The following is a 14,660-nucleotide window of genomic DNA, read 5'->3' as shown; positions in this document are numbered from 1 at the left end:
ATTATTATTTTTGCTTTACAATATTGTATTGGTTTTGCCACACATCAACATGAATCTGCCACGGGTATACATGTGTTCCCAATCCCAAACCCCCTTCCCACCGCCCCCCTCCCAACACCATCCCTCTGGGTCATTCCAGTGCACCAGCCCCAAGCATCCTGCACCCTGCATCGATGGCTGCAGTCACCATCAGCAGTGATTTTGGAGCCCAAGAAAAGAAAGTCTGTCACTGTTTCCATTGTTTTCCCATCTATGTGCCATGAAGTGATGGGACAGGATACCATGATCTTAGCTTTTTGAATGTTGAGTTTTAAGCCAGCTTTTTGACTCTCCTTTTTCACCTTCATCAAGAGGCTCTTTAGTTCCTCTTCACTTTCTGCCATAAGGGTGGTGTCATCTGCATATCTGCGGTTATTGATATTTCTCCCGGCAATCTTGATTCCAACTGTGCTTCATCTAGCCCGATATATCACATCATGTACTCTGCATATAAGTTAAATAAGCAGGATGACAATATACAGCCTTGACATACTTTCCAGTTTGGAACTAGTCCATTGTTCCATGTCTGGTTCTATCTGTTGCTTCTTGACCTGCATACAGATTTCTCAGGAGGCAGGTAAGGTGATCTGATAGTCCCATCTCTTGAAGAATTTTCCGGTTTGTTGTAATCCACATAGTCAAAGGCTTTAGCATAGTCAATGAAGCAGAAGTAGATGTTTTTCTGGAATTCTCTTGCATTTTCTGTGTTCCAGTGGATGTTGGCAGTTTGATATCTGATTCCTCTGCCTTTTCTAAATCCAAGTTGAATGTCTGGAAGTTCTCAGTTCATGTACTGTTGAAGCCTAGCTTGGAGAATTTTGAGCATCACTCCAGTACCTTGTGAGATGAATGCAATTGTGCGGTAGTTTGAGCATTCTTTGACATTGTCTTTCTTTGGGATTGGAATGAAAATTGACCTTTTCCAGTCCTGTGGCCACTGCTGAGTTTTCCAAATTTGCTGGCATATTGAGTGCAGCACTTTCACAGCATCATCTTTTAGGATTTGAAATAGCTCAGCTGGAATTCCATCACCTACACTAGCTTTGTTCATAGTCATGCTTTCTATGACTTACTTGACTTTACACTCAAAATGTCTGGCTCTATGTGAGTGATCACACCATTGTGGTTATCTGGGTCATTAAGATCTCTTTTGTATAGTTCTTCTGTGTATTCTTGCCACTTCTTCTTAATATCTTCTGCTTCTGTTAGGTCCATACCATTTATGTCCTTTTTTTTTTTTTTTTTTTTTTTTTGCCTGTCTTTGCATGAAATGTTCCCTGGTATCCCTAATTTTCTTGAAGAGATATCTAGTTCAGTTTTTTGGAAGAGGTCTCTAGTAGATTATATATGCAAACTCCAAAAAATGGTCACTGACTCCACTGTTGGCCATTCCACTTTCCAGTTCTGCCACACTAAAGAAGCCTGGTGTTAGGAACAAGATTTAGCCATTGCTGAACATCAGCAGCCTCATCTGTAAAGTGGATTTGAGGATAACCTCAGCCTCATAGAAATTGTGAAAATTTAATAAGATCATAGTTATTAAATCCCCATCAAAGTATCACCATATAACAGAGACTTAGTTAACAGTATTTTTCTCTGACCCTTTCCTCTATGCAAATTTACTCTCTGAAATACAAGAAATGTGTGACATATACTCTTGGATTTTTGCTTATTTGTGTGTGTGTGTGTGATGGTACAGTAACACTCACTTTATTGACTTGACTTTGGTTTGATTTTCTAACCCTGTTTTTTGTGATTATCTCATTTTCTTTTAATTTTTATTTTATATTGGAGCGCAGTTGAGAAACTACATTGTGTTACTTTCAGGTGTACAGCACAATGATTCATTTATACAAATCCATGTATCTATTCTTTTTCAAATGTTTTTCCCATTTAGGTTATTATGTTGAGCAGCATTCCTTACGCTATACAGTAGGTTCTTGTTGATTTCTGTTTTAAATATAGCAGTGTATATATGTCAGTTCCAAGCTCCCAACCTGTGTTTTGTTGTTGTTTGTTTTTTTAACTTATGATAGAAAGGCTGCTGACTGTTCTGCTTCTTTCCTGGCTCTTGGTACAAAATAGCCTCGACCTCATTAGACTCCTCTGTGTCTGACCTGTGGGGTGAGCTCCATATTCCTTCAAGTAAGAAAGTCCTTCTTGTGTTTTCTCTCAATCCATATACTACTCATAAGTCCCACTTGGTTTCCAAAACAAATTCATCACTTAAGTTCCTTGAGTTTGATAACCTGGAGAGCTGCCTAAGGAATCTGTCCCTTTGGTCATCTGTGCCTCCTAACTGGTTGTGAACATTTTATTTAAACCTGTAATGGGAAAGGGAGAAATTCATTCGAATGCTTACCTTGCCACTGCCATCATAGCTGTGACAAATGGACGTCTGACAGTTTAGATCCTGCCAATTAGAGAGCTGCTTATTGCATCTGCTTTTGATAAACATCAGTCATTATAGGGGTTGGAGAAGCTGGGTTTCCCAGGGTGCTGTTTTTCTTTTTTTTTTTTTTTTTTTGTCATTCTCTCTATCTCTTGCTTCTTGAGTGTACCTTCTGGCACCAGCCATACGTGCTGGCTACATCGTTAAGTGCTGAGACTTTACATCTTAATTCTGAGTGAGAGGTTTTCTCTGGGGGCGATGGTGCATCTGTGGAAAAGGAATTCAGTGTACAATGGAGGTGATATGTTGGAGGATGTTGATGACATATTTAAGGAAACAGCTGTCCAGAAACTATTTTGTGAATGTGTGTGGGGGTGGGTGAGTGGGAGGCATAAGAGTCTGCTTGCTTTGGTTGCCCACAGGCTAAGTAAGGTGGAATGTCTTACCTTGGCTTAGAGGTCGCTAAGGAAAATGTTTGAAGTACTTAACTCCAGCAGGAAAGAACACGGATTTAGGATGTGGGATAATTTGCTCAACTTGTGTTCTCTTTCTGTCTGGGAGGCTCATAAGCTATCAAGCAATATTATCAACAATTCCCACTTTCTTTCAGATGCTTCTTAATGTTATTTAATACTCTTTTCAACAGAATGGGGACTAACCTAGGATGAAATTATGGCTTAATTTTTTAATGTAATTCCTTGTGAAACAAAAAGATGTCTGTGTTCAATAGCTGGATAGATGTATGGCAAAATAGGAGAAAGGCAAGCTGTGTAACATCAGGACCAGTTTCTATAGCAACAAAAATGTCAGGCATCCTTTTGGCTGATCCTATTAATCTGGAGTAGAAGCAATGATACTGACACATTCGAAATGTATTTAAACCAGAAGGTGAAAATATAACCCAGTTGTGGATTTAAAATAGAGGTAGAATTAGGTACCAACATTATTCAACTGAAACATACAGGATGTAAGGGAAAGCGGAGAGTTCTCAAGTACAGCCTCTGCATTTTTTAGGTTTGTTTTTTTTTTTTTTAATGATTAAGCTTTTCACCAGAAGTTATTCCAAATAGTCTCAGATCCAACTATAAAAAAGGAGGGTAGAGGAAAGATCCAATCAGCTTCTGATATCCAAAGCAGGCCTGTCTTTTTCAGAGTGTTGGCTCAGAGTAAACCCTTGAAATTAATTGTTTTGAAGATGATGAGATTTGTAACTTTGAGAGCTGCTGACATTTGTGCACCTTCACGGAAAGGCAAGACTAGGTTTCTGGAAGAAGAAATCTGGCCTTTGGACCAGAGCATGTAGTCGTGGTTTCTGCTCTTTTAACCACAAAAAGGGCTAATGGGAGACTTGTGAACAAGTCCCCCGTATCTGTTAATGGAGGTGATGGTCCCAGCTCTGTGTTCTTCCAAGAGCTACTCTGAGGACCAAATGAGATAATGGATGTGGAAGTACTCTGAAAGATATCTAAAGTGCTCCAGGAGTGTAAAGAATTATTATTATTATTAAGGATGAGCCAGGGAAATACTCTGTCCTAAAGAGCACCAGTAGCGGACAGAGTTTAGGAGGCGAGTTATAAATTCTGACTATCTGGGTCAGCGGTTTGAATTCCTTTTTCCAAGGGAGACTGTAAAGCTATTATTCTGTGCTCTTTTCCTTTGGTGCTTCTTTTTACTCTCGAATTATTTAAATGGCTAAATCTTTTCCCACTTTGCAAAGCAGAATGACAGTCCCCAGTATATTTTGCTGCCGGAGCACAAAATAAATGGGGATGCAGATCCGTGTCATTATGATAAAACACCATCTTTTCATCTTTATCTGAGAATTTCAGACTCCTCGGGAAAGATGACCGCCTCTCATTATGGAAAATGAATTTGCCAGCAAAGAAAGATATCTCTTAACTTGTTCTGGGGGCTTCCTGTTTCCAAAAGCATCAAGGAAAATTAGCCCTGTTTACTATTCTTGGTTTATTAAAAATGGTTTCCCTTTCCTCATCCACTCCCCACATGTCTGAAAATGATTGTGAAATAATAGAATGTAGACAGGAACCAGCAAGGAAAATGAAAAGAGTATGTAACGTTTGATTAACCAAGATATCTTCTGTAAAGGAATAGAATCTGCTGTTTGAAATGAGTAGCAAAAGGTCTGGATATTTCTAACCCCTGTCTGGATACACTTTCTTACACTTCAGAAATAATTAACACTCTCAAAGCAAAGGAGATGCTTTCAACTATGCCTTGAAATAAAATGTTATTTTTGTACAAACCGCGGCTGGGGATATGTTGCTGTCACCTTCAAGCCCTGCATTGTGACTGATGACCTGGGAGGGTGTCCAAATCTCAGACTTTGTCTCCATCCATCAGTCACCAGTCAAATACATATCTAGCACTATGATAGGCTCATGGGGATAAAAGACTAGAAGAGTAAAGAGAAAGAAAGTAGATTTTCTTTTATCTTTACCAAATTTCACGCACCGAATTGCTGTCTCTCTCAGTTCGTTAAATTAACAGAAAATGAACTTCATAAGTTGTAGGACCAGGGAGGCTAGTTGATTAGTTAAGACAAATAGATTTTTCATTCTTGTTTGTCTTTTGGCACTCAGCTCTTCCATAAAACTTTTCAGATTACCCTGTTATGCTCCCAACCGCACCCCCCCCACCTTTGTGAAACAATCTAATGCAGTGATGAGGGTTGGTTTAACAGTGAGGTACAGATTCAAGTTTAATCTCCATCACATACTAGCTGGGTGACTGGAGCTTCCATGGCATTGTAAAGTGAAGAGCAATAGACCCAACACACAGGGGTTTATGAAGACTAAGTAGGAAATGGATGTAGAGTGCTTAGCCAAATAGGTAGCGTGTAGTAAGAAACCAATACATTCTAGCAATTGTGATCATTTTCATTTCTGTGAACATTATAGAGTATTTTGAACATTTTTACTTAGCCCATAGAACAAAGAAACATATTTTACTACCAAGCAACAGGTACAATAAACATCCTCAGGTCTCTGATGCTGAGCCCATTCTGGGGAGCCCTCCGAGGTGGGGCAGGGATATTTAGGGACATAGGGGTGTCAGAAATGTGCTGAGACTCAGGATCAGGATGGGTCTCAGCCGTGAAGGGAGGAATGTGCATGTCTATTGCACACCTTCATTTGTGTTTTAAAATAGCATTTTTATATTTGACTCAATCCTTTTGATATTTCCATTCCCAAGGGCCTTGCCTATGCCTTGATACGTCCTGATCATTATTATAGCACTCATCACACCTTAGCGTTTTGCTCTCTTTCTCTAATGATTAGCCTGTGATCGATAGACAGCAGGAATTATGTGTCTATATATATATATATATATTTTTTTTTTTTTACTTATTCATCGAAATACCAAGTACTGTTACCAGGTTTCAAGAGGTGAGTATTTATTTGTCTGATGGATAAATGGATCAAGCAATGAAAAAACAAATTAATAAAAGTCTTTATTAAAACTTGCGGTTGCCAGTGGGGATGAGGATGGGAGGGGGAAAGAAAAGTAGGGGATTAAGATGTACAGACTACTCTGTATAAGTAAGTCACAAGGATACATTGTATAGCACAGGGAATATATCCAACATTTTATAGTAACTTTAAATGGAGTATAATCTATAAAATATTGAATCACTATTGTCTACCTGAAATTAATAAAATATTATAAATCATCTATACATCAATGAAGAATGAACCCTAAAGAAGCATTTAAGCCCCTATATGAACACATGGTAATACTTAAATGTTGCTATATATACTTTTAACTGATCAGTTTTCAGGTTGGCAGGTGAATAGGGCATTGAGACTTATTGTACTGAGGGCTTGTCCTTAGGGGGAGAGTAATGTTTTCCTGGCCTTGAGAAAAGCCCAGACTGAGATCCTCTGAGAGGCTATGAGCAAAGAATCTCTCAGATTATTCCAGTTCTATCAGGGATGTGTAGCAGGCCCCTTTGTCGCTCCAACCCTCATTTCTAAATACACACTCAAATCAATAATTTTGAGTGGGCTGCCAAAAAAGCAGTCAGTAGATCAAGTGTTGCCCAAGGAGCCCTTCACCCTTGGCTGCCATGATGTGTGACCCTCTCCCTTGAGTTTGGCAGCCAGAGGAGAAAGCCTGAGGCAGCTCCTCTTGAAAGGCCAGCACAGAAAATTCCTTCCTGTTTGGCAAGGAGACTGGGGGTAGAGAAGGAGGACACTCATAATGTCTAATCCTTCGTGGGCATCTGTTCATAGCTTGGACCAGACATCTAAAGAAATCATAAGAATGTTTCTAGCATTATCTGTTTTCATTCCCAAACCATCTCTTGTGTTTTCCACACCTGGACCAGGAATCTGCACATCCCCAGCCCCCTGCATCTGTTCCTCCTCTGTTTGAATGACAAATCCCAATGCCTTACCCTCTTGTATCTTTTCTTCCTACTCGATTCATCTGCTCAGATGCCAATTACAAGTATAACAATAATAATAGCTAATATTTAGAAACAGTAAGAGACTTCATTTGGGTTGGGGCTCCAAAATCACTGCAGATGGTGACTGGTGCCATAAAATTAAAAGACACTTGCTCCTTGGGAGAAATACTATGACTAACCTAGACAGCATACTAAAAAAAGCAGACATTACTTTGCCGACAAAGTTCCATCTAGTCAAAGCTATGGTTTTTCCAGTAGTCATGTATGGATGTGAGAGTTGGACTATAAAGAAAGTCGAGTGCCAAAGAATTGATGAACTGTGATGTTGGAGAAGACTGTTTAAAGTCTCTTGGACTGCAAGGAGATCAAACCAGTCAATCCTAAAGGAAATCAGTCCTGAATATTCATTGGAAGGACTGATGCTGAAGCTGAAACTGTAATAGTTTGGCCACCTGATGTGAAGAGCTGACTCATTGGAAAAGACCCTGATGCTGAGAGAGACTGAAGGTGGGAGGAGAAGGGGATGGCAGAGGATGAGATGGTTGGACGGCATCACCAACTCGATGGACGTGAGTCTGAGTAAGCTCTGGGAGTTGGTGGTGGACAGGCATCCTGCAGTCATGGGTCACAAAGAGTCAGACATGACTAAGTGACTGAACTGAACTGATCATGAAACTGGTACAACTTCAAGAGTTTCAGTTCTGTGTGTTCATTGTATCTTCCCCACAAGCTGGCTAAGAGGCACAAGGTAAAACATGTGAACAAAAGAGAGAAGTCAAGGTATGAAAGCACTGAGCGTGATGAGTTAGTTTATGAGAGGTGGATAAGAAGAGGCATAATAGATTTTGTGAGTGAATTTAATCTTGAGCGATAAGGAAGAAAATGGAAATAGGACATGCCAGTGGTCAAGGGCATAGATGTGTACAGCACACCCTGGTTTACTGGTCATGGTAAGCATAGTACCTGGTTCATAGCAGGCATTCGATAACGCTAGGCTGAAATGATTCAAATAACATATTTGAGTGAACATTGCAAAACACTACAAAACAGAGCAGGAGACCAGACGTGGGAGGGCTAGCCTGGTAGCACTCGTTTTCAGGAAGAGTGGGTGAATGATGAAGCTTTCTATAAAAGCGAGAGCAAATTTTATGACTGCAACTCACAGATTTCTCATCATAATGAATTCTCCATTAAATGTCCTCCTAATCCGCACTGGCTGATAGATGAACCCCTGAAACAGAGAGTTCCCAGCAAGATCTATGGGAGTAGCCACATATCAGAGGAGATGAATGCAGTTAGTCATCAGGAATTGCAGGAGTCAAAAGGAAGATGGGACCATTTGCCTGGACTCTGTTTGAAAGCCAGATAACAAATGAATCCCCCGGCTTGTGTTGTCAAATGTTTCTATTCATATCAGCAACGGCCTCAGTCACTGATAGCTTCAGTTCAGTTCAGTTCAGTCGCTCAGTCCTGTCCGACTCTTTGCAGGCTTTGAAGAAAGAACGTAACAGTTTAATGAAGGTGTTAGAGCATGCCTGAGAGAGCACCACACTAGCGATCCTAGGGTCTTTGAATAGCAGACCTAGGTCTGGGATCTTAGATATCATCTAGTCAAATGAAATCTTAAGGTAGAACCTGAATAAATATAGCAGGTAAAAGCAATAAATGGGATTTTCTGGCAATTTAAATCTACATCATTTGGCAGACAAGCCCTTTAATTGTGGATTTCCTAGAGCACACTTGTGTATGGAAAACATTGCTTTTGAGTCCAATACTCTTATTTTACCAGGGAAGGGAAACATAGCCACAGAGCAGAGAATTGACTCCCTCAGTATAACCCAGGTGGCCAATGGCAAAGTCTGAGACCAGAAATTTTGACTCTGCTTTTCATGCACCAGTAATGTTCTTTTGTTCAAGAAATATTATCGAGCAGCTACTATGTAAAGGACACTGTTAGCCTGGAGCATACATTGAAAGATCAAGTTTCTATTCTTAAAAATTTCAGGGACAGTTGCAAAGACAACTCTAATTTAGGGTAAAAAGTATAAAACCAGAGCTATGTATATATTATGATTTACCCAGATATCACAGGGCTTCCCAGGTGGCTCAGTGGTAAAGAATTCACCTGCCAATGCAGATTGAATTCCTGGATCAAGAAGATCCCCTGGAGAAGGAAATGGCAACCCAGTTAAGTATTCTTGCCAGGATAACCCCATGGACAGAAGAGCCTGGTGAGCTGCAGCCCATGGGGTCAAAAGAGTTGGATACGACTGATAAACTGAGCATGCATGCACACAGATTATCACAAATTCAGAAGATTTCAGGTGTCAAGCAGGTAACATGAATGAAACATGCTGAGAATAAAGTATGGTGGCAGTTGAGGGAACTGGAACATAAATTTCTATTGAGTGTGTTCAAATTTTGTTCTAATTTTGAAACCTCAACTTGATAAAGATAATTTACCCCAAAACTCCCTGTAGTTAACATTATACTAAATACCAAGAGTGCCAAAGCTTTCCCACAAAGCAAAGATATATTTCAGCATCATATTGGAAGTCCTAGTTAATGCAATAAAACAAGAAAAGGGAATGAATGGTATACAGATGGTTAAGGAAGAAATAAACCTGACTTTTTTGTAGATGACATGATTCTCTGTGTAGAAAATCTTAAAGAATCAATAAAAAAAATCTCTTGGAACTAATAAGCAATCGTAACAAGTTTACAGGATTCAAGCTTAATATACAAAAGTCAATCACTTTCTTATATATTAGCAATGAATGCATGGAATATTTCAATTAAAAACACAATACAATTTACATTATCATCCCCAAAATAAAATACTTGGGTATAGCAGAATGTTTAGGAGCTAACAAAGCTGATGAAAGAAGTGAAAGAACTAAATAAATAGATATCCCATGATCATGAGTAGAAATGTGAACATTGTCAAGCTCTCAGATCTTCCAAACTTTATTTATAAATTCAGTAGAATACCAGCAAGTTAATTTGTGGATGTTGACAAATTGATTCTAAAGTTTATAAGGAGAGGCAAAAGACCCAGAATAGCCAGCACCATATTGAAGGAGAAAAACAAAGTTGGAGGACTAACACTAGTCAATGTCATGACTTACTATAAAGCTACAATAGTAAAAATAGAGTGATACTGATGGAAGAATAGACAGCAGATTAACAGAATAGAGTGCCCGGAAGTAGACCCACATAAATATAGTCAACTGATCTTTGAATACGGAGAAAAGTAATACAATAGAGAAAAAATAGTCTTTTCAACAAATGTTGCTGGAAAAACTGGACATCCACCTGCACAGAAATGAATCTCTACATAGACCTTGAAAAGAAAGTGAAAATGTAAGTCACTCAGTTGTGTTTGACATTTTGTGACCCCACGGACTATAGCCTGCCAGGCTTCTCTGTCCTGGGATTCTCCAGTCAAGAATGTTGGATTGCTGTTCCCTTCTCCAGGGAATCTTCCTGACCCAGGGATTGCATCTAGGTCTGCCACACTAGAGACAGATTCTTTACCATCTGCACCACCAGGGAAGACCTTAAACTCTTCACAGATATTAACTCAAAATGGATCACAGATCTAAATAAAAAACCATAAAACTCCTAGAAGATAACATAAAAAGTCTAGATGAACTTGGATTTGGCAATGACCTTTTAGATATAATGTCAAAGGTATGATACATGATAGAGAGAGAACTGATAAGCTGGACTTCTTTAAAATCAAAAATTGCTGCTCTCTGAAAGATACTGTCAAGAGGATAAAAAGGCAGGCTACAAACAAGGAGCAAATATTTGCAAATGACACATCTGATAAAGGATTGTTGTCTAAAATAGACAAAGAACTCTTAAAACTAAACAATAAGAAAGCTGCCCAGTTAAATGTGGGCCAAAGATTTTATCAGATACCTCAGCAAAGAAGATATACAGATGGCAAATTGATATGTGAAAAGACATATTCTCCTTATGTATGTTTTCAGGAAAATGAAAATTAAAACAACAATGAGATACCACCACACATCTATTAAATGACCACAATCCAAAATTCATTTGACTGCACCAAATGCTAGTGCAGATATGGAGTGACAAGAAGTCTCATTCATTGCTGGTGGAAATACAAAATGGTACAACCTCTTCAGAATATAGTTGGGTAGTTTCTTATGAAACTAAACATAATCTTACCATAATCATCCAGTAATCACGCCCCTTGGAATTTACCCAAAGAAGCTGAAAACGTATGTCCACATAAAAAGCTGCACATAGATGTTTATATTAATAGCAGCTTTATTCATAATTGCCCAAACTTAGAAGTGACCAAGATGTCCTTCAGTAGACAAATGAATAAGTAAACTGTTGTACATCCAGGCAGTATCTAAGGAATATTATTTAGCACTAAAAACAAAGGAGATGCCAAGCTGTGAAAATACATGCATATTACTGAGTGAAGGAAGCCAATATAAAAAGGCTATATATACTGTCTGATTCCGTCTATATAACATTCTGGAAAAGGGAAGATATTATAGTAGTAAAAATACTAGTGGTTGCCAGAGGTTAGTGGGGAGGAAAGGATGAATATATGAAACACTGAGGATTTTTAGGGCAGGGAAACTACTCTGTGTGATGTTATAATGGTGGATTATTGTTGTTTAGTCGCTAAGTCATGTCCAACTCTTTTGCAACCTCGTGGACTGTAGCCCTTTCAGGCTCCTCTGGTCATAGGATTTCCTGGGAAAGAATACTGGAGTGGGTTGCCCTTTCCTTGCTCTTTCCAGGTGACCTTCCTGAACCAAGAATCAAACCCACATCTCCTTCATTGGCAGGTGCATTCTTTAACATTGAGCCACCAGGGAAGCCCGTAATGGTGGATGCATATTATTGTATATTTGTCCAAACTCAGAATATACAACACCAAGAGAAAACCTTAATATAAACTAAAGACTTTGGGAGACAATGATGGGTCTATGTAGGTTCATCATTCTAACAAATGTATGAGGACTGATTAATAATAGGGGAGGCTGTACATTCACTTCCCTGGTGGCTCAGACGGTAAAGCGTCTGCCTACAATGCAGGAGACCCAGGTTCGATCCCTGGGTTGGGAAGATCTCCTGGAGAAGGAAATGGCAACCCACTCCAGTACTCTTGCCTGGAAAATTCCATGGACGGAGGAGCCTGGTAGGCTACAGTCCATGGGGTCGCAAAGAGTCGGACGTGACTGAGTGACTTCAATGTCAATGTCAATGTGCATTCACTGGGGGCAGGAGGTATATGGGAAATCTCTGTACCTTCTACTCAGTCTTGTTGTGAACCTGATTCCTCTAAAAACTAAAGCTTATTTAAAAAAAAAATTGAAAACTGTGTAGTCAAAACAAACCCCCCCCCAAAAAAAACACAAAAAAACAAAACCCATTTGGCATTGCTGGACCACTAGCTTTCCCTGGATGCCTTCCTTTACATTTTACAAAGTTCTTTCATATAGTGTAGCCATAATTTACAAAAAGAAATGAATTTAACATAGCAATCTAGTCCACACATGCACACATGTAAATGAAACAAAAACTTCACAATGTTGTCCTCACTCTTACGATGTGTGAACTATTTTCTATTCCATTCTATTCTCTTTCATTCTATCCTAATTTTATTTTGTTTAAAAATAGTAGTTATAATCCACTACACTAATTTCCAAACTCACTACTGACCATTAAATCACAGTTTGAAAACCATTGCAATAGCATTGGAGTCTTAAACAACCCTGGGAGGCAGGTAGTTATGGTTTTTCCTTTTGCTCATGAGAAAATGGACTCTAGGAAATTGTGATTTGCCCACCCTTGTACAATGAGTGAGTGGTGGATACAGACTGGAACCAGAATCTTCTGGTGCTCCAACTGTGTGGTTCTTTAAAGAAGCCACGTTGCCTTCCAGAGAATGCTGATTAAGACTGAGTTCCAACTCTGACTTGAATCTTTATTTTTGTGTTGCTCCTGGTAACAGAGTGTTCTTTATTTCCCTGTATGTAACACTTGTTCCCATTAATTTGCTAGATTTGCTACCTCTTAGACCATCAACACGGAATAAACTTTCAAGATAGGAATGATTTAAATATGGACTTGACAGCTCATACATGCTCTTCACTGCATCCTGTATGCAGTTTGAGAACTTCCGTCGAGCCACTTTCCTGATGTTTTCATACCATTTCCTGGTCTCAAGCATCTGGCATACAAGTGTATATTTTTCTAGAAATTTCAGGCATCTGCTGTCATGGTGCTGGCCAAGGGAGCCTTCTCAAGCCCCATATGTACGCCCTGCTGCTGCCGTTTTCCTGCAAGTTTAATAAGGCTGGGGCCATAATTGTAAATATTTAAAAGCTTGGTGTGTGGCCAGATGGATTCATTATAGGCCATATCTGTGCTTAGACTCATTTTCCAGTTCGGCGCTGGAAATGTCACACAGGAAGACACACATGGTTCTGGATCAGGCCCGCATCTAAATGCCAAAGGTAGGGCATTCATTTGTGTCCTCGCCTCCGATTTTCCTAACAGTTCTTCTTATTTAGCCTTGCCCAGACTGAGACGGGAGCCTGATGAAAAAATAATAGATATAAATTGTGCTTCAGTCATTGGCTGTTTATCTTAAGAAGAGAAACTTGTTTCCAGGCTACCTGATAATTGGACATCCAAAAAGTTCACTAAGAAGAGGAGAGAGTGGGACAGTACTGAGTGGAAAGAGAGCAGACTGTTTCTTTTCTTTTATTAGAAGAGGCTGCTGGTCCTTTCAGTTTCCCCAAGTTGTGGGTTTCTTTGTTTACTGAGTATGACAACCGCTACCTCAATAGTATATGAATTATCTATGAATTCTTAAGGCTCTGAAACAGTAAATTCTCATACTTGACTCTATAAAGAGGAGGGAGGGCTGGCAGGGTTTCCAGAGGAAGAGATCAGACCCATGGGGAGAAACTGGAGTCCCCTTGACTCAGTTACTCATCCACTGGTTGATTCAATAAACATTTATTGAACGATTTTCATCTAGCCTGTTCTTGCTTCAGCCCAAGCAGCACTCTACTAAAAAATTTCCTGTGAATGAAGTGTGATTTAGATGCCCTGGCTCTGTGTTCCCAAGGGATAGACCAGTGAAAGCACTTGTCATGTTGTAGGATAATTGCTAGATTTACACAACGGCCTGTGCCTCTGCTATGGGCTCCTGGAAGGCGGACACTATGTCTTCATTTGCCTCTCTGTCCCAACACTATGTGCAGTGCTTAACTCAGAGAAAGTTCTTGATATTTGAGATATTTGAGAATATGAGGATGAATGACTCCTTTGTCTGGAAGAGTAAGAAGCACATCCTCATTAGCATCTAGCCTTTCAATCCAAAAACTATCCAAGTGGTCTGTAATGGTCTGTAAGAATTTGTCCTCATTTCCCATTCATTTAGTTATTAAGAATGCAGAAGGGCTTCCCTACCATTATTTCATTTGAACATAATTCTTTTCTCTTTGCAATCTCTCAATGCTTTCTCAAGTGTTTTCCTTCTAGGTCTATATGTTATCAGTTCAGTTCAGTCTCTCAGTCATGTCCGACCTTTTGCAACCCCATGAATCGCAGCACGCCAGCCTCCCTGTCTATCACTAACTCCCGGAGTTCACTCAGACTCACGTCCATCGAGTCCGTGATGCCATCCAGCCATCTCATCCTCGGTCGTCTCCTTCTCCTCCTGCCCCCAATCCCTCCCAGCATCAGAGTCTTTTCCAATGAGTCAACTCTTCACATGAGGTGGCCAAAATACTG

The 14,660-nt window shown here is 39.7% G+C and overlaps 1 protein-coding gene and 1 non-coding gene across 3 annotated transcripts in view; both read left to right on the top strand.

Moving 5' to 3' along the window:
* Positions 1-14,660, top strand: part of DAB1 (DAB adaptor protein 1) — a 1,363,191-nt gene that overhangs the window by 477,477 nt on the left and 871,054 nt on the right. The window lies entirely within an intron of this gene.
* On the top strand, positions 11,907-11,978 carry TRNAC-ACA (transfer RNA cysteine (anticodon ACA)). Its single transcript has one exon. It is a non-coding gene; the product is annotated as a tRNA-Cys (tRNA).

Source organism: Ovis aries, chromosome 1 (assembly GCF_016772045.2).
Source record: "Ovis aries strain OAR_USU_Benz2616 breed Rambouillet chromosome 1, ARS-UI_Ramb_v3.0, whole genome shotgun sequence".
Lineage (NCBI taxonomy): Eukaryota > Metazoa > Chordata > Mammalia > Artiodactyla > Bovidae > Ovis > Ovis aries.
The sequence above is the reverse complement of the archived record's forward strand: the minus strand, read 5'-3'. Positions and strand labels throughout refer to the sequence as shown.